The sequence below is a fragment of the Condylura cristata genome, unplaced genomic scaffold (genome assembly GCF_000260355.1).
Source record: "Condylura cristata isolate star-nosed mole 26May11 unplaced genomic scaffold, ConCri1.0 scaffold00003, whole genome shotgun sequence".
Lineage (NCBI taxonomy): Eukaryota > Metazoa > Chordata > Mammalia > Eulipotyphla > Talpidae > Condylura > Condylura cristata.
In genome coordinates this window covers 24,135,379-24,157,100 of record NW_004567104.1, presented here as the reverse complement: position 1 = coordinate 24,157,100, position 21,722 = coordinate 24,135,379, and positions in this window count along the sequence as shown.

The window sequence follows — 21,722 nt, the reverse complement described above, 5'->3', positions numbered from 1 at the left end:
TAGCCTGGTGGACTCAGAGGACTGTCTCTACCATAAGGACTAATATCAGAGTAATTTATTTCAAAATATTTTTCAGAAACTAAGATTCACAAATTCCTAGGGCTGTGGACCCAACTGGCAAAAGCCAATTAAAAAAAAAAAAACTCTTCCTACAATTATTGCAGTCATCCTCTGAAAAAATCAAGGTATATAGGTCTGTGTCTTTAACTGGCACCTACCTCATTCTGGGATCAAAGTCTTACTTCACAGAATTTATCAATAGTAAATCTAACAAGTTACCTTTAGCTGTCCCGTACATTGACAATGACTGAATAAATTGACACAATTCATCCTTTTCAAAGACTGAGTAAATGACATAATTCATCTAATTTTTTCCCAATGTCCCCACATTCTTTGGAATTGATAGAGATCTGCATAAGACTTGGAAACAGATAGGGGTTTCTAACCATGGGGGAAATTAACAGGCTCTTCTAAACATTTGCATTACTTATTATTTATTTTTCCCAAAATTCTCATTCATTTTTCATATCTAAACCTAAATATCACTTTCCTCTGGAGAAACTCCTGACCTGTAAAGTTGAACTTGCCTTTTATGTGAATTGAAAACAGTTTTCACATTTTTTAATAACATTCTTAACACACCATGTGATAAGCACCATTTTGCTTTGTCATTATCAGTGTTCCTCAATAAATTACAAGTTCTTTAACACAGACCTAAAGGCAGACCTCACTGGTGACACAAAGCGTGAAAGCACAGCTTTATGAAGCTATCAGCAGCCACTGCAGCAATATTTCGATCTCTGGCCAGGGTTCTGACCCACATGGTGCAGCAGACTTCTCCTATCTTGCTCACTGCTCCCATCAGCATTGCATTTCAGTCAATCTGCTGCCTGTTCTACTTCCCATTCTGTCTCTTAAATCCTCTCACCACCCTGCACCTCTGACCTACATCCCAGTTCTTACATGCATAAATAAATAAATCTTTAAAAACACACACACAATGGGTTAAAGCACAGCACTAAGAAGCTAAAACCACTTCAGCATGAGTTTGATCCCTGCCCAAGGAGGTGATCCATATGGCGCAGCAGACCTCTCCTGGCCAGCACACTGCTCCTCTCAGCAGTATATTTTGTCAATAGGCCTATTCTGCTCCCCACTCTGTCTTCTCACCGGCCCTGTACCTCTGGCCTGTACCCCAGTTCTGTATGCATAAGTAAATAAATCTCAATTTAAAAAAATGCTAACGTGATTTAAAGTTCCAAATCACATTTGTTAAATGAATGCATGCATGCATGAGTAAGAAAAAGTAATACCTAATAAGTTTGGAATTATTTAAGGGGTGTCAATAGTGATCACTGTTGAAATGTTTAAGAGCTGTCAAGAGTGACCAAATAGTGACCACTGTTGAAATGATACAAATAGGAATAAAAAATTTTCAGAAGGACTAAAATTCTAAAGGGTGACTTTCAAGGCAAACTCAAATGTCACTTATTTCACTAAACAGGCTCTGGTCATCTCAAATTAGAAGTGCTCATGCTCCATGATCAATGCACCTATAGTGCTTTGGGCTTTTCTCACAGCCCTGCAATATGTGATTTATGTAATTGTATCTGTCTCTTATGACTCTAAGTGATATATTCTTATAGACAAGAACTGATCTCTAACTCAGCATATTTATTAAATACTTAGCTCACTGCTATGTGAATGATATGATTATCATATGACTCTTGTATGGCTGATTATTGTACCCAACAAGTGGATGTTGAATTAAAAATGTAGAGACAACATATAGCAGGATTTTCCATCTGAAAATGCGATGGAATGTTACATATTCAAATCTGTCCTATGCTCCATTTTGAATCAATCTATTCCAAAGTGTTCTGTTTCTAGTCTGTATCACATTTTGTATTTTTCTTTAGGAATATCAATGACAAATGGCTTACAGAACATACAATAGATACACAAATTTAAACAAACCCTCACATATATTTATCGTTTAGAACTTGAGGAATAAAACTTGTCCTAGCTAAATGACATGATATATAATTCAAACTGATATTGTATTTGTCACATCAGGGAAATGAGAATGACCTTTAACCATGTCATAATCTGCATTAGATGCCACATGAAACAATCAGCAAGCTTGTAGGGAAATGTTGTTCCTACCTTCTCATTCAATCAATGTGTTGCTTTGTTCATCCTTCTGGGACCAACATGGGTAGCTTAGTTTTTGCCTATAAAACACTTAGATGGGTAAGAAGAATAATTCATACTGTACTCTAGACCAAACATTTTCTTGCTATTCTAAATTATTTCCACTAACATCATCCAGCATGTATAAGAAAAATAAGAAGGAAAAAAAAAAGCCCAATCAAAGATTATATTTTAAAAGGCTATATTAAAATGTTCCAGATTTGAACAATAAGGATTTCATTCCACTATGAAATTCTCAAGGAAAAAAAAAAAGAGAGAGAGAGAGAGATCTATTGAAGATTTTGGTTCAAGAAACAAAACATTTCCCATCTCTTTTCTCATTCATTTCTGCCAGAGGGTTAGTTGACTTGTGCAGAGCTTGGGTTTCTGTACCAGCCCAGACTGAGCTCTCCACTAATAGTTGTAGCTCTTTGGATACCTTCCAAATTAAACTAATCCAATCATGTCCCACTAGTTTTTATATTCAATAGATATTGAGATCAGAATGGTTGTTATGCAGTGTCAACATTTAAAAGTCACAAGCAAATCCTCAGTCATGGAACAAATATCTCAATCAAAATGATGCCCCTAGGTTTACAGGTCTGTAACAGCAAGACATCCACATTGTTGCCAAGACCCAAGCAGTATCCAGGATATCTGAGCAAAGGAGAGTGAGGACAAAGAAAGAACACTCACATCCTGCCAATTTTTGTCCAGAATCTATCATGTAGAACTCAAACTCAGTGTGAATAAAGTATCTGAGACTTAGATATATTATGCATAAGTCTATTTACCCTCATCACAGGTGGAGAGAATTCACATGTGCCTATACTTAGCTTCCTTCCTATAGAGTGTGACTTTCTTGCTTTCTTCAAAGATTAGAACTTTTCAGTGAATTCATCATTACATTGTTGTTTTCTTCTATTCAGCACATTAAACCTCTAAAAACATCCAGTACTACTTTGAACTTGTGTTCCTGGTATTTCAGCACCAGAATATGAACCATATAGCTTCTGCAAGTATTTTACACAGGCATTCTTATCATAGTGCTATTGCCACTGCCTCAATCAGACACTGATACTTGATTTACTACAGCAACTATTGTTACTCAGCCCTAGTAATACAAGAACTCTCCAGAGCTAGAGTAGATACAGCCACCAAGCCCTAGGACTAGGACCTCACCCTGCCATTGAAGTAAAAATTCCTTCTACAACTTCTTCACTTAGATGAGAGTCTTCTGAAACCAAGTTTCCCCAAGCACTACTCATTTAAAGGGGCCAGAGGCTATAACAAAAATATACAAGTGTCTATCATGAAACATTTCACTACTGAGTGACAGTTTGTGGTAAGAAACTGGAAAATAAATTCCTTTCCCATTTGTCATCCACATGATTGAATAACCATAACTGATTTTTTTATGAGCATGTGATCAGCTCAGTAACAATGTATCCCCTTGTGTTTGCTTACCCTATTTACCCTGACTTGACCTGTTGTTGCTGACACTGTACCTTCCAACGAAGTATTTGCATTTAATTTTGCCTCAGGTGAAGGAAGCAAGACTGAACTAGAGAAAGAGATTTTCCATTTTGGAGATTAGGTAAACTGATATATAAGGAAAAGGTGATTCAGCCAAGTGTAACTTCTCTTTAAGATGAATATATTGACTGTTTTTATTGCTTAATTTTTTAATCAAGTCAAAATATGTATAACATAAAGTTTGCTATTATTAGCCCTTTTAAAGTAAGCAGCTCAATAGTGTCTGGCACATTCACTTTGTTATACAACCAGCCTCCAGAACTTTTTATTTTATAAAATGGAAACTCAATATTAAACAAGTTTTAGTTCCATACTTACCCAGCAGCCCCTGGTAACCACCATCTTACTTCCACCATGAACTTGACTATTCTTAAGTAAGTGGAATTACAAAATATTTGCCTTTTTTTTTAAATTTATTTATTCATGCATACAGAACTGGGATACAGGCACAGTGAGAGGATTCACCAGAGACAGAGTGGGGAGCAGGACAGGTCAACTGATGAAGTACACTGCTGAGGGAAGCAGAGGGCAAGACAGGAGAGCTCTGCCACACCATGTGGGTCACCTCCAGGGCCAGGGATCAAACTCACACTGAAGCAGCTGCTGCTGCTAGCTTGCAGTGTTGCACCCTAACCCATTTTGCCACCAGGGAGGGACCTACAAAGTATTTGTCTTTTTGTCACTGACTTGTTTCTCTTAATATCTTCAATGTCATATGTATTGTTGCATGTATCAGAATGTCCATTTCTTAAGACTGGACATATTCTATTATTGACTGACATATATATATATATATATATATATATATATATATATATATATATATATATATATATATATACACACACATACATACATAAACACACACAATTTCACACACACACATATGTTAATTTGTTTTTGCTTCTTATTAATTTATTTGTTTGTTTTTGTGGTAGAAGTCCTAAAGAGTGTGAGGTGGATTCAATGTGATTTTGATTCATGTTTCTCTGAAAGGAATTTTTTTATACATTTTTAATTGTTAATAGATTAAGGTGGGAAATGAACCCAAGAAAATCCTGTAGAGAGATCGATAAAAGTAGAAGTGTGGGACCCTCCCTGGTGGCCAGCGGGTTAAAGCGCAGCACTAAGAAGTTAAAGCCACTTCAGCATGAGTTCTATCCCCACCCCAGAGGTGACTCACATGGTGAGGCAGACCTCTCCTGACTTGCCCGCTGCTCCCCTCAGCAGTATACTTCATCAGTAGGCCTGTTCTGTTCCCCACACTCTCTGGTGAGGCCTCTCACAGCTCCTGCACCTCTGTCTGGCCTGCACCCCAGTTCTGTATAAATAAATAAATAAATCTTTAAAAAAAAAGTAGAAGTGTGAACTCAAGTTCAAACCAACATTCCTGCCAGAATATATAGCGCAGGGAACTATCGATCAACAATTAATGCTTGAAAGACTTGAATAATGATATACAACTAAATTGACAGGTCTATGCCTTTTTGACCTAAAGTAAGCTGTGACAGTCGATAACAGCAGAAATCAAGCTGTCTGGATAAAATAAACATAAACTACTTCCAAACAACTAGGTCAGATAAGAGAGTTTGATAAAGTATCAAAGTCTATACCTTTTACCCTAGCTAATGTGTTAATATCCAATTTCTCCTGGATGTCAGTTTCCAAATATCAACCCTAGGAAATTCTTCTCAAGGTTCCAAGCTCATATAACATGTTAATATTTCCAAGGGAAGTAAATAACACTCTTCACTTCTCTGAATTTTACTACATATAAATAGCTTTTCTTCCTCTTCAGTTTTAAGTTTCACTCATTAATACATACATCTTACCATAAGCAAAGTGTACAATAAAACCCCAGTCTCCCATCAAAGAGTATATATGTACCCTGAGAGTAAGTCTCTCTAAGAGTGAGTAAGGAGGAAAATTTATGCTCTCCTCCCCTTTATTTTATAAAAACAGAAATTCCTACTTTAAGTTCTAAGATAGCTATGGTAGGACTAGATTTCTCCTTACAACTTTTGTTAGCTACAGATAAGGCACAACAATCCCGTTAAGGTTGAAAACTTTCTATGAATCTTGCAGCCTCTGAAGGCTATAAATAAGAAATAAAGTTACTAATCTACTTGACTGTTAATTATCCTTAACCAATCTGGATTCTATCATCTTTCTGAACCAAGTATCAGGAATCAAGGCTTAGGAAAGATGGAAAATGGAATTGTAGCCTACTTTCAAGTGACATAGACCAAGCCTCAATCTGGTATTGGAATCACTAGTACTCTTTTTATTTAGTCAGTCTCTCATTCAGGGACTTGTTTTGGGGAAGGGACACGCTTACCCTCTGTGTCATTCATTGAACAAACTCAGTAAATTTTAATTCTCTGGACTTTATCTGTAGTTTAAAAAAAAGCACACACTTTTTCAAAGTACTGTCTTTGTTGCTGAAGAAAGGATACCTCTAGTTTCTGAATTCTAGGGAAAGGGCTCTGAAAAGCACACAGGAAATAAAAATTTGCCCACTTTAGTATCTCCAAATACAACTTTTCAGCAATGAAAGTAAGACTAGAAGTCTCTAGTTGATAAATTTGTGGATTATTTTGATTTTTTTCATTTAAATTTTCTTTAACAACTATATATTATCTTTAAATAAGAAAATAACATTTAAAAAAATAGAATATAGTTCTGTTACTTGACTACGTTCGTATAAGAAGAGAAATCACACAATATTATCAATATTATGAGGCACTGATTCTTCACCTATGAAAATGGAAAAATACTACTACTTACACTTAATTTTTAAAGACATAAAAGATACCCTAAACAAATAGTTTCTCAGTGTCTGTCACAATGTCAGTGCACAAAATATTGGTTTACTTCCCTCCAAAGTCAGCAAAGCTTGCCAGAAAGCTTACATCACTGGAGATGCATTCAATAGTCATTAGTTATCTCCCAGAACACACTACAGTGAAATTATCTTGACAGACTCTCCTTCAGGTATTAAGGTAGTTTTGTTACTTTAGTTTCCTCTCATTTAAGAAAAAAAAAGTTAACAGGCAAATATCTGAAACTTTTCATCATAAAAGTAGTTTCCAAGCAAGAAATAATACCATTTCTAACAAAATTTTCCACAATATAATATATAAGGAACATTATCCAAATAATTGTATGATATCAGCATTACTCTGACACCAAAATAAGAGAATAAAATGATAAGTACATAACAAGGAAGGAGAGAGGGCAGAATAGAGGAAAGAAGGAAATAAATACTAATAACTACACAAAACATAGACTTTAAAAAAATCCAACAAGTTGAGTCCAATAGCATAGAAAAAGGATAGTAAACCACAACCAAGTGGAGTTTATCACAGGAATGCAGGACTGACTCAATATTTAAATAAAAATCACTGCCATCCACATTAGCATAATAAAAAATACTAAATCCTATTAATATCTACAGAGAATGTTTTTGACAAAATCCTCAATTGTTGATTTTTTAAAATGACCTCTGACTAAATAAGGAATTAAAAACAACTTCCATACTCCTATACAGGGTACCTACAAAAGATCTATGCTAACATTATATTTAATAGTAAAAGACTAAGTATATTCCCCCTAAGACCAAGCATTAAGAAAAGCATGTCTCTTCCTAACACTTCTATTCACTGAAAGTGCAAGAAACTTCAACTAGAAAAGGAAAACAAAAACTTACAGAATGTAAAAGAAGAAATAAGAGTATCTATTCTACAGGTAACATGATTCTCTCAAGAAAGAAATCTCAAAAATGTATTTAAACAAATATGAACGCATGATTTTAGCAAGAGTACACCATATCTCATCAATTGTATTTCTGCATATTAGTAATGAAATAAATAAAAATAAAAATTGAAACAAAAATTGAAATAGTCACTATTTATAATATCGGGGAAAACAATGCTGTGTTTATGTATAATGTTTCAAGTTAAATGCAAGTTCTTTATGTTAAACACTTCATAGTACTTCTGAAAGAAATCAAAGATTAAAATAATGATGAGTGTATACTATGTTCATGATTCAAATTACTCTACATCATGAAGATACTGATTTCCCTTAAATTGATCCAAGCTTCAATGAAATTTCAGTCAAAATCCCCGTCTGATTTTTTTTTAAGAAATTGACAATGAAAGGCAATGAAACAAGAACAAACAAAATAATTTTGAATGTAAAAACAAAGTTGGATGATTCATATTCCCTAATTTCCAAACTTATTATAAAGCTATAATTGTTAAAGCAGTTGGTACAGTAAAATTTTAACATGTAGGTCAGTATTACACAATAGAGACTCCAAAAATAGACCCATATGTGATCAGCTGAGTTTCTGCAAATATAGAGGCAATCTAATAAAGTAATGATAAACTTTTGAACAAATAATGCTACAATATTTGAATATCCACTTGAAAGACAAAACAAGATTCATACCTAGTATCTTGGGTAAAAATTTAAGTCAAATGGGGCATAGACTAAATATAAAAATTATAAAACTTCTAGAAGAAAAAAATGGGAGGTAAATACCTTGGTGATGAAAATAGGCAAAAAGTTTTTCAATAATGTGTAAGATAGTATTTTTATATTGGGCTTTATCAAATATAAGAACTTTTGCTTTTTAAGACACTGAAAAGAACATAATGCAAGGCATATATGCTGAGGGTCTGGGGGAGTACAAAAAGCTGCCACCCCAAAATATGTCATTTGGCAAAAGTTTGATTTCAGGAAGGGGCTCTGAAGGCTGGGTGGAGGTTATTTTTGATATTTATATGTAAGCTTCTCTTTGAAAGGACCTCTCCCAAGAAGACCTAATGTTTACTATGCCTTCTCTTGATAATGTCTTTAAGTTACCTTCCTTTCCCCTACCCCCAAATACTTTCCCTTAGCCAAACTATTGAAGATGGCATCCTGAAACCATATCTAGTAAGTTATTCAGTCATGTTGGGCCTCTCCAACATTTACAAAAGGTATTAAAACTTTTTTTGCTGTTTTTTCCCCTTATCAATTTGTCAAGTACTTATCTGAATAATTACCAGTATAGAGGAACATAGAGGGATATGAGATGATTTTATGTGTGTTACAGTTCCCACATGAAGTCTGGACTTGTAGCCAGAATATATAAAGAACTCTCAAAATTCAACAATTAAGTTTTTAAAAAAAATAAAAATGGGCAAAACAGTTGAACAGATAATTCATAAAAACTATTAAAATGGCAAAAAATATGCAAATTAAAACCACAATATAATGTCATTACATACTAATTAGAATAACAAATTTTAAAAAATAACTGGCAATACAAAGTGAGGCAAGTAGAACTCCTCATACATTGCTGATGAGAATGCCAGCTGTTACAGCCACTTCGGAGGCTGATTTGGCAGTATCTTACAAAGTTAAATGGAAAACACAAAAGGGAGCTATCCCACCCTTAGGAAATGAAAAGCTATATTAACACAGAAACCTATATGTAAACATTGATAAGAGCTTTATTATCATCCCACACTGTAAAGAACCACGATTCATTTGTACAATACAACAAATACTACATATATAGATAATATATACAACTGCTACTCAGTAATAAAAAAGAACAACTGCTCATTCATACAACCAGATAGATGAATCTCAAATGCATTATTCTGAGTTTTAAAAACCAGACTCAAAAGACTTCAATAGTGTCTGGCTCCCTTTATGTGATATTCTTGTAAAGCTAAAACTTTAGGGAAGAAACAGATCAAGGAGAGGGATTGACTACAAAGGAGCACTGGGGAATTTGAGGGAGTGAGAGAATCTTTTTGTGTCATAATTGTGCTGGTGGTCACAATATTAACTATTTGTCAAAATGGGAAGGACTAGGTAGTAAAGAGAGGAATTTTACTGTATGGAAAAAAATTTAAGTGAAAAAAATCACTCTTGATTTTAGAAAGGCAAATATGCCTCTCAGTCCACACACTAGAGAATACCATAAATACTCATTTTCTAGCATTCAATGCATTATTTTTCTCCTGAATTCCTATTCTGTTGGGTTTGCAGACAAAATTATCATCAATTCTTCCTGAGTCATACCCCATACCTGTTTCTCCCAAGCATATGGCAGAGTTAGGATTCCAAATGCAGTTGTAAGGATGTATGTGTTGGGGCTGGGGTGGGGTGGTCATTTGTAATTAAGCCATAGTCACAGTTTCATATAACATGCTAAATCCATTGCTCAGACTGTTTGGCCACTGCATGTAGTAACTCACATTGTTTTCCTGCCACTTATGGGCAAAGAGAATTTTTCTCACAAGGAAGCTGTACTATCTATCAGTTTTTCACATTGTTCTGTGAGTTATCCTGTGTCTCTTTCTGTCTCTGCCTCTCCCCTCTCTCTCTCTCTTGCACTCTCTCTCTCTCTCTCTCTCTCTCTCTCTCTCACTCTTTCTTCTCCTAACCCCTTGTTTTACTCTCTCCTTCCATTAACCAGCAAATCAAACAACCCCAGTAAAAAGTTCTGCTCTCTCCTTTAATTACTTCTGGACAAAATACTTTGTCTAAATCTGTAATACCAACCTTTTACCTTCTCCACAAAACTCTCCTAAGTTTCCCAAAGGGCTTGAACTTTTCCATGACAAATGTCAGAACAACTAGCAGGCTATTTCTGAGTTCTCTTTTCACTGACTCCCCTGAGGCAATCAAGTACAGTAACTTTAGAGGTGCTAAAAGAAGGAGGGGGGATGGAAACCCTGTAGAAGAAACATATTGCTATTTTAAAATTTGATTACAACTCATATAGATAAAATATCTTAAAGATGCAACCTTTATTTCAGTTTCCTTTTCAGGAAGATAAAAACACCTGAGCATACTACACCATTCCACAAGAAACCATAACACTGGCTTTTGATTTGACATTGTTAAATTATATTATTATGTTGAGCAATTATGTTACTCTACAGAATGCAGAAACATAAAGATTTCTGAGTATAAGAAATAATGTGTGAAAAAAATGTGCATAAAGATCATACTACAAAAAGTTGTGGGTCTACCAGCAGTCTGGACAGTTGTTATGAAAAAAAAAAAAGAAGAAGAAAAAAATAGATGCACCCCATTATAAAAATGCTGTCACAAACGTTAAATGAAAAACAGCCAATGAAAAAGTAATTAATTCACATATTGCATATTATTATTTTTTAAATCCTCCCCTATGATAGTCATGTACTTCAGAAGGGGACATCTGGAAATCTAAGCTCTTTTAAAACATTCTCTTTCTAGCAAGCAGCCAGGAATCTCCATGTTCTGAAAGCAGCTGTCAGCTTGCCCCAGCCTCCATTCCCAAATGAAGTCAACCTGCCTCCCTACCAGACAGTCTAAACAATCGCACACTGGCTCCAATTGTAGAACACGCTCTCCAGATGTCCAGGATTCAGGAAAGCTACTGTTCAGACATAAATGAAGCTCTATATTTTGCAAGCCAGCAACCCACTGCTGAGAGAGACAGCACTTAGTTGGGTACACTCCACTGGATTGGCAACCATCTGGTATACCCCTGGCTGCATGGAATAAGTAAGAAAGTGACTTTCTCATTGCACTGAAGTATTTTAGCAGAAAATAAATGACTTTGGAGGGAATTTTACATAGGGAATTTAGGTAGTTGGCCTAAATAATTTATAAAATCTTCTCACACTCTAAGGCCTGATGATGTTTCTATGAAATTCCCTTTTTTCAGTGATATGAGAAAGAAACACATAATGAGAAATTTTACTTTCTTAATGAATCAAATCCTGACCAATTCCATAAATAAATAAAAATAAATGTTGCCATAGTCAGGAATTGTATATAGATGTAGACATAGTCTAGATATTTAGAATGTTTTTTAAAGTTATGTATTAATTCAATAAAATATGTGTAGTGACATACATAATTATTCATTAAAGCAAACTTCTGTTAAATGATTGCAGGGATTCTATGGTTTCTGAGTGTGGGAGAATGAACAGGTCTTGTTAATTTTAAGTTATGAAAGAAGATTAGCATGAGTCATGTGTGATATATATATAAAGGAAGCATGCCGCCTTGCTTTCAAGTCTACATGTTATTGCAAAGGTAAGTAAAAGGAATAAATCAACAGAAAACAAAATAATTTGGCTGTATTTTTATCACTTACACTAGGATAGATTGATTAAGCCAGATAAATTTGAATATGAAATGAATTAATGAAAAAAATTAAGAGAATTTAGAACAAATAATGGATTCATTATTTCAGTGATCCTTATCCAATTTCTGGAAAAACACTTCTAGAAAGCAGTAATTCTGCCAGATAAATTCTTTCTAGATCTAAACAGAAACTGGAAGATGAAACAAATTATGGGAAATCTTATATAGTTTTGCAGACATCATGTGCTTTTCAGTGTTCAACACTGGTAATACTTGATAATCTAGAACAAATAGACTAAAGTTTGAAAATATATATTTAACATGTAGTGTATACTAATAGTCAGTAAGTTAAGTCTATAGAAAATTTGGCCAAGACACATAAATCAGGAGATACAATTATCTATTTAAGTTTTCTAGATTCTTTTTTAGAGAAGGTTTATTAAAATTGCTTAATGTAAATTTTCTCATTTGTCATTTTCAAAGTTCTTTATTATAAGGGATAGTCTCTGTCTGATGAAAAAGAGCTCATTGTGAGTGATTATTCTGAAACCTGCATTTGGTAAATTCTTGAGACACGGTTTCATTCTGTAATTTTGAGGTAATGTTTTCATTATTTCTGCAGTGTCTGGTGGATCCTGGTATATCACAAAATCTGCCAATTTACTTCCTGTGCCTCCCAATGTTGTGAAATTGAAGATGAGTGAGATGGTAATCCTGCTGATCTCAAGGCTTCTGACCCCTTGGATTGTCTCTTCTGTCAAGGAAAAGGAACATGATAACAACCTGAACGATCCCATGTGTGGATGCCACTTGTTTATCCATCAGGACCCTTAAATGAGGACAACTTCCCACCAATTTTTTGTAAGATTAAAAAAGATCACTTATGTTATTTGTTAAAAGAAACTCTTCAGCTTCATTGTTTTTAATTACAAGTAGAAATAACACTAGATTAAGAGTCAACATATAGCCCCAGCTCTGATTATTCTATATGTTACAAGCTAGTTTAGGCTCTGTTATTTATTAGTTTTCTTGACATTAGTTTCATCAGATGCGGGTTGGGACAACAATAATTGCCATCATTACCTAAAATGACAGGAACATGAAAATCCTTTGGAAGGTCATATAAAAAGGTAAGTAAGGGTCATACATCCATCTAACACTCCATCCACCCACCCAGGAAATATTATATAAGCAACATAAATTTGAGCTTTCTACTAGTGACTGGGATTTTCACAGTAAACAAAACAGAAAAAATTGCAAAATGTCCTTGAGTTTACAGTCTGTGGAAAAGATAGGTGTTAAATCAATATAAACATACATATTGAAAATTGTGATAATTGCCATCCAAAACAGTTAAATGGAAATGAGTTGGAAAATGATAATCTTGTTTAGATTGGGGCTTGGTGGATAGGCTAAGGGGATAAAGGAAAGTCTTCCCAGAGATTTGCTCATAAGGAGCTAGGTGGTGAAAATCTGAGGGGAACTGGTGGCAGAAAACATTCAAAGCAGAGGAGGGAAAAGCATGTGCACTTAAAAGTCCTGGAGGTGAAAAAAACTTGACATATTCAAGACACTAATGAAGGCCAATGACTGCTGGTGTGTGTGTGTGTGTGTGTGTTACCATGATGATGACCTCATACTGCTTTAAATAGACCAGAGCAATTGTGAATATTGACACAATAATTTTTACTTAGGCTAAAATTTCTATCCTCTACAAATGTTTCTCATTTAGAATGACTTTATATCCCAAGAAAATTCCTAATCCCTATATATTTAGTACTCATTGTGCCTAAAGGACATTTTCAACATCTTTCATTCTGTAGGCTTCAAAGAGAAGTCAGCTTTTTAAAATTAAGCTTTCAAAATGAAAAGTGATAGACAAGAATCTACCCTGAGAAACATTAAGAGGGCCCAAACCATAACACATGAGCAATAGTTGAATGTCTTAAGGCTACTGGTACTGGAAAAAATAAAACAATAGAGACACAATTTTGGATCCACATACTAACCCCAACTATCATATAGGAGAGACCTCAATTCACTCTAATGGATAATACAGGATTTTATTGCAAGAGATTAATATTACTCAATATATAAGAAAGAATGTAATAGTAGTAGGAAATGTCTAAAATGACAGGAGGAAACATAGGTATTCCTTTAGAAATCAGAAGTAAGTCATAAATGTAAGCATAGATTAGATTGTCCCTTAGGGAACACTTAAGGATTCAAGTAACTTCAAGGTCCAATGTGATAGACAACCTCTAGGTATCTTTCAGATACCAATAAAACATGCATCCTTAACAGAAAGATTTTAAAAACTAAACTCATTCAAAGAGAATCGTCATCCCTCAAAACTGTTATTTAGGACCCTGACACTGATGAAGAGTGGAATTGCCTTAATAACATCATCATTGGATAGTAGTAGAGAGCATTGTAAGCTATAAATATTTCCTACAAAGTATGTTTACTAAAAGCATTTATTAGCAGAGAGAAATTTTCATTCATCAAAAATCTCTTCTAGCCTTTACAAGGTTTAGAAGCAGCAATGTAGTAAGGAAATAGAGATAGGAGATGAGAATCCCAGATACATGACTTGAGCAGAAATTAGAAATGTTCTGTATCAGGTCTGAGAGAAAGCTCTTTTATGGCTGCTGGAAATGAATAATAATAGGGTCAGGAAAGTTATAAAGACAGAAGAGATACTGAAATTTGAGGAGTTACACAGGGGGTATTAGCATGGTAGAATATCAGCTGATAGCCAAGTGTGACCTTAAAGAAAAGATACATTAAAAAATTATAAGAAAAAAAAATTATGAGCATCAATAGCTGGTGTTTGTTATGTAAACCATTCTGTGTAACAGGTAAATGAGAGCTTAGCTCATGAAAAAAATAGACATTAATACAGTAGGTCAGAAATCATTAACCTTAAATTTCTGTTAAATTTTCAAAAATAATGTATATAGTCTTTTATTGGTGCCAATAACAACTTTGTGCTGTGAGGCCTGATTTTCCTTAAAGATTGTGCAACTCAGCTTGCACCAAGAGAGATGTCTGGAATTCATTTAAGTATGAATAGGAGGCAGAGATTGATATTTTAAAAGAGCACCATATTGATGGTACTAAAAGGTGACCTGCTATGACAAATTCCCTCTAAATCCTGTCCCTCCTCCCAATTCCAACATGGATGAGATATTAGGAATTTAGATAGCATTTACTGAGTATCTATTACCTACCAAGCATTTGCATCATTGCTTTTTTTTCTCACCATAAGCCTCTAAGGTAAATGCAATTCTCATGTTACAGAGGAATTAGGGGCTCAAAGAGGTTTCTTTATTCATTTAGTTCTGCATTTGTTTATTTCATTACCCACTGCTTCTCAGAAAGTATTTTTCTTTTGGAATATTTCTATTTCTGCAGTCCATCTCCATATATCATTAAAACTTTCATTTACTTATCTTGCATTATTCCCTGATCATATATAGGATTAAATACATTAGTATATTGATATTTGGGACTAAGAGAAAGTCAGGATAAGATCTGGTCAATGATTGAAAATTATAAGTTGAAAAATTTGGAAGTTGTCATTGGCCTTGATTTCTTCCAACTACAAAAGGTCCATAGTGAAATGGAAAAAAATAAGAGTGATAAAATGAAAAACAACAGCAACATGTGACAGAGACAGATTCTCTCATAGACATAGCATAGTCCCTTGTTGGGTCATTTCCAAGGATCAAATGTTCACTACTTCCTGAAGCTCCATGAGTAGTCCCAGGATCCTTAAAAAAAATTATTTCTGCTTAAGCTTTCCTTTTTTCTTCTTCAAAACTTATAATAGATTGTTGCAAATCTAGATATTAAAAACTGAAAGAAAGAAAACATACCTTGCTTTATGACACCTTAAGAGATATTTGATAAAGATATAGGTATAGAATTGGTCAGAGCTATAAAAACTTGAGTCAGGGGAGAAGACTAAGTAACAAAATCTTTTAGGAAATAAGAAGTGTAATGGTTTCAAGTCTAGAGGCAGAATGTCTCAGTTCAAATCTCAGCTTAGTTGCTTACTAGTAGTAGCATGATTTGAAAAAGTCACTAGAGCTGTCTATTCCTGTTTACTCATTTGCAAAATAAGAATGATGGTAGCATCTACTGCTGAGGCTGTGTGAAGTGAGTAAAATATGTATGTAAAACCTGATCAAGCATCATAGCAAATAGTGAATACTCAAGAAATATTTGTTATTATTGATAGTTTTACTTGAAAAGTAAACAGGAAAAAAAATGAAAAAATAGGAAAGGTATAGAAAGAGACTGCTCTATACCTAAGCAAAGAGAGACTTCTATAAAACATGTAAAGCATGAATTACTACAGAGAGGTCGAAAAAATGGGCCTACAGCACATTCCTCTGGTTTATATAATTCAAGCCTATGGTGGAGTAATAGAGGAAACAGCCAGATTGGCTGGCTGAAGAAGAGTCGATAGTGACCAAAAATACTCATATGTGTTACAGGTGAATGAAGCAGAGGATACTGGTGAAGGAAATATCAGTGGGTGTAGTTTTTAATAATTGGATTGATTATTTAGCAGAGATGGGTAATTTTCTATGTTAAAGAGAACAAAAGCAAGTAGTGAAGAAGAAATTGGAATATCATGGAATAGATAAGAAGAGCCCAAGCAAAGTTCTTGAGGAGAAGGAAGTAGGTGATGAGATCTAGAGTTTAGGGGAAAATGGCCTGAGAAGTGAGAGATACCTCTTACACAGAAGCAAGTATAGACAAGATAAGGAATGGTCACATTTGTAATTCACAGCAGATAGCATCAACATAACCATGACCTATCAGATATGGTACACTGCTGAAAATGATAGTCCCATTGGATAGAGTTTATGCCCTTCTAAAAAAATTCTAAAATGGCTGTTGTAGGAAATAGGAGAATGGCCAAACTTTGGATGCATCTTACAGGTGTCGCTGAAAACCAGACTAAGTTCTGTGCCATGAAATTATAATGGCATGAGTTCAAAGGTGACATGATTCTCTCCAACTGACCCAGTGATTTAAATGCAAGACTAGTGGGTAGAATCGATTTGGAATGTGAAATGGCCAAAGAAAAGGATTTATGGCAGCAAAGAGAGTATGAGTATCTTTGCTAGTCAGAATAAACAAAAACAAAGAAGAACTGTTAGATAAGGGAAAGTAGGCATGGACCACACAGGAAGACTTAAATAACAGATAAAGGTTTGTGGTCAGAGAATGAATGTTTGTGAGAGACAAGGAATTGGTTATTCCTCAGATATTAATGGCCAGAAACAACGGGGGGACTTCAGGAAAGAGAAAACACTGTATATTGTTTGCCTGAGTCTTCAATGAATGTGGAGAAAGATTAAGAGGTCTCTGGTAGACAAGGGTGGAAGGGTCCAGAGAGTTGTGGAATGTGGAGGATTGGTAAGGTTAGCCAAATACTGTGTTTCAGAGAAACAGGGAACTGGAAGACGAATGAGTTGGGAGCAATAGCATGGGGGTATAGGAAAAGGTAGCATTGCTCTAACATCAGAATAAGACTGAGGAAGAATGTGTTGGACAGCCATCTCGTAGATCGTCCAGACAAAGAGTAGTCCCTGGGACCAGGTTTCAGTGAGGGAAGAAGATAGGGAAAGGCCCCTGTGGAGAGACTGAGAATGAGAGTTTTGTGGCATGGGCAGGAGAACTCCAAATGCACAAAGCATTGAAAAGATTAGTAGGGAAAAGGGAGAACAGGGATGTGGGGATGCCCCTAGAGGAACAGTAATGACCCAGGGTCACAATGCTAAAAAGAACTAAGATATGAAGCATAGCAGAGTTCACTGTCTCCAAAACCCCAAAAGAAACTTTGGGATAAAGTTGTTTTGATGCTAGAAACCTTTGGCATTTGATCAGACTTCCAAATAGCATACTAGCAAAAGTACGATGCCTCCAAAACAACATTTTTCTGGGTGTACAAGGCAAGATATTCCTTTACCAAAAACATAGCTTGCAGTGGGTGCTACAGTGACTCTGCTGACAAATGAAAGGACACGAATCTCTCTTGTTGGCACCAACTGCTAGCTAAACTAGTCGAGCCAGCTGTCCAAGCTTATACAGTCTCCCAGTGATAAAGCTAATATTCAGGCCCTAATATGATGAATCAAGGTCTGTGTTTTAAATAGCAGTTTGTCTCTTTATGAAATACACTGTCAATTATTTTAGCAATTTCTCAGAGTCTCTTTAGAAAAAGAAAAAATGTATTTGCAAAACAATATGCTTCTCTAGCTGAGATCACTGTACAAATACTAGTTACTGCCATTACAAATTAATGGATCATATGATAGTTTGAGATCCATGCTAGAAGAAAACATTAAGTGCAGTAGAGTGGGCTACAGAGGGGGAGCCAAGACCCATGGGGTGAAGGGAAAACTGACTTAAAGTCAAAGGTTTTGGAAGAGAAGAAATTGGAGCTGCTCTTTTTTTATTATTTTTTTTATTTTTTATTGAAATAACATTGTTGTCCACCCTTCTTAGTGTTTGACAGTATAGGATTACTAGCTCAGATTTGATCACCATAGCATTCCCACCACCAAAGTACCCAGAATCCTCTGCCATCGTCCATTGTACTTCCCCCCACCCCACGCCCTTCCCCTGAGTGGGATGCTCTTTAAAAGATGTATTTCATCTTTCCAAAGATACTTCTCCCCTAGATTCTAGATGTATATACCCTTCCTTCCATTTCAGCCAAGTTGGGGAAACTTCACGTTCAGTGGAGAATGAGGAGAAAACCAGCAACACCTCACTTTGCTAACAGAAGCTAGGTATGATAAGGGGGAACAGAATACACCTACCTCATGGGTCATCATATGCTCTTGGTAAAAACACTCCTTGCACCCCAGCCCAGCTCTCCGGCCTGACCTCTTTTCCAAGGCTGTGGTGTGTCTGCCTATGGTGACTGAACTCCTCCAGCTGGATCTTGTTTATGACTTGGCTCTTTATTCTCAGCTGTTTCCATTTTAGGCCTCTGTTCTTGATTCTTGAAAACTAAAGTGGCCAAGCCCCTTCCCACCGCTCAGGCCAAGGCAAAAGGATTACATTTGGGCTCATTGGGCCTTGGTAAGACAACAAATAGGTGGCCATGATTGACCTCTGACAGAGGTCTCCTTTGAGACCTCTTCTGAGTCTCTTCTTGAATTGGGGATTCAGAAGAACCAGACTAGATAACTTAACATGTAAGAAGGTGAAGAGAATTCAACAGGAATAAAAAGACAAGGGCATCATTATTTCCTCAGGTAGTGACTGAAAGGTAACCAGAAGAGAGTGCAGATACCTGACCAGCCATCGTTCTAATTTCTTCCCATTTTGAGAGGTTGAGCTTCTGAGGGATGCTAACTGAAGCCCCACTTATTATACAGATATTTTCTAGCTCTGTGGCCCAGCATGGACAGACTTAGAAATTCACCCCTTCTGCTATATAAACAACAAAACACAAAGAAACGTTTCCCTAAATATCTGTGCCACTCATAGGGTGTGTGCTTCCACCTCCAGGAGCAAGTGGCTTCCAGGAAGGCTAAAGGGAATTTTAAAAAGCAAGACTGATACTCCCTCTTGCCCACTCTCACGCCACTGTCTGACCTGCCCTCCCCTTCCCACCCACAGCCCCTCCTACTCCCCCAGGAGTGCCATTTTGGAGCCAAAGTCCACTTTGTCAGCATAAAAGCAGCCCTGCTTCTCTTACTCCACACACCATGTGACCCTGGAGAAACTCCAGGGCGTATTTCATCTGGCATCAGCAACTAGAGGTCACTGTGACCCAAGGCTTCCTGCGTGCTCCTGCCTGGCAGCGCCTGCCAAAGCCAGCCATGGCGGGCGGGGGAAGTTGAGCGCCTCTTAGGGGCAGGGGACCAAGTGTGGTATGACCGCTGCCCTGCCCGTCGGCAGACAGCACCGGTTTTCCACTGCTGACCATTCACTGGACTTAGCCAGCTTTGTTCCTTCTCTGAGACCAAGTCAACAATCTGAGACCAGAGGAGCCATGGCTCTGGCATGCAACGTAAAACTCTCTGTTTGCATGCACACGATGGCCAGGGTGGGAGACTTAGGGAACCCCCACCTGTCCTTCCTGTAGGCACTGCAGGGAGTCGGTGTTCACGAATCCCAAAGGCTGATGTTCCTTTCTGTTTTTTAAAACCTACGTAGGAAAACAATGGTTGTTACACAGGTCAGAGACTTCATGCTCCTAGTCAAAAACGGCAACGTTGAAATGCAGCAATTTTGATATCTCAACATTTTTATAATCACTTTACCCTTAAGGATACTTCCATGCAAGAACCATAAAGTTTTAGGACCAGAGAAGACTGGAATGCTCCCAGTCAGTGGTTCATCCAGTTTTGTAGGAAGGTTCTGAGTAACTGATTAAAACCACGGGCTCTTTGCCCAAGGGGAAACACCTTTTGCTCATAATTTTATGAGTGTAAAGACTCTGGAAACTCATCTGTGGATGTTCTTGTCTGCCAGTACCATTGCTTCCCCCCACTGTTACTATAGAATAAGTTGCAATATGGTAGCACAAAGATTTTTGAATTCTTACCCTCATTTTGTAAAAGGGGGAACTATGAAGCCCAGAGAGGACTTTGCAAGGATCAAGATTAGATGTGGCCCTGAATCCAGCTCTCCACACTCACAGGCTTCCTAGCAGATTAAATAATGTCCTCCAAATCCAGGAGGACATTGTATTATTTTCTTAACTCATAGTGTCTCTCTCTCTTTTTAATTTATTTTTCCCTGGTGTCTCCTCTTTAGTTTTTGAGCCTTCATTCTTAATTTTTCTCTTCAAATTTTATTCCCTCTGGTGTTTCCCTCACCCCACTCTCTTTTCTACTCTCTCCCTCTGCCTTGGGGGCCAATCAAACTTAGCTTTCTAGTTCTCTTAATAGATCACAGCTCCTATTGGCTAAAAAGATAATATGTAAACTGAGCAAAAAATGAAGTTTTGCAAAAATCAAGTAGAAAATCCTGATATCCTTCCCAGAACTTCAGTATAGATCTAGCACAAATGGATCTTTTCACCCTTTAGTAATGAAAGATGAACATATAAAAGGGGAGAAATTCAGAATCTAAGCTTGTAGATAATGGTTCTCAAAATATTGACAGACTGAAAATCTCTGAGATCCGTTAGAGATCCACAAGTTAAAAATTGTTTTCAGCATGATATTAAGTTATCATCACCCATTTTCATTGTGTTAATATAGTACTGAATAATGCAAAAACCATTCAGGGTAAAATTTCTATTTCTTAGCATACATTCCACCACTGAAAACAAATTGGACACATGGTCATTGTAATCTTCACTGCCATTAACAACAGTTTTTACTATAAAAGTAAATTTCACTTAAGAGTGTCCTTAAAGAAGCAATTAAAATTATTTATTTTAGTAAATTTAGAACCTTGAGTACACATCCTTTTCAATTCCATCACTAACAGGAAATATGCAGCAAGCACTTTCACAACATTCAAAATAAATAGCTGTGTCAAGGAAAAGTCAGTGAGCAATTGAGATGTAGCCTATATCAATCTTTTATTTTTTCATAGAACACCAGTTTAATTGGAAGAGCAACTGACAAACTCTGTTTAAACTTGTATACTTGACAATGACGATTCAATACACAACACTTATTTATGAATTCAAAGATTCCTGGAGGTTTGGCAATCTGTTTTGTTTCTTTGTTTGTATTTTGCCTCTGGATCCCAAACACCCAGCACAGTACCTATTACAGAAAGACATTCCAGAACCTTCTGGTGAGCTATTCTTAATACCAAGGTGTGTGACTGCCAAGACTAGCTTTACTGGAGAT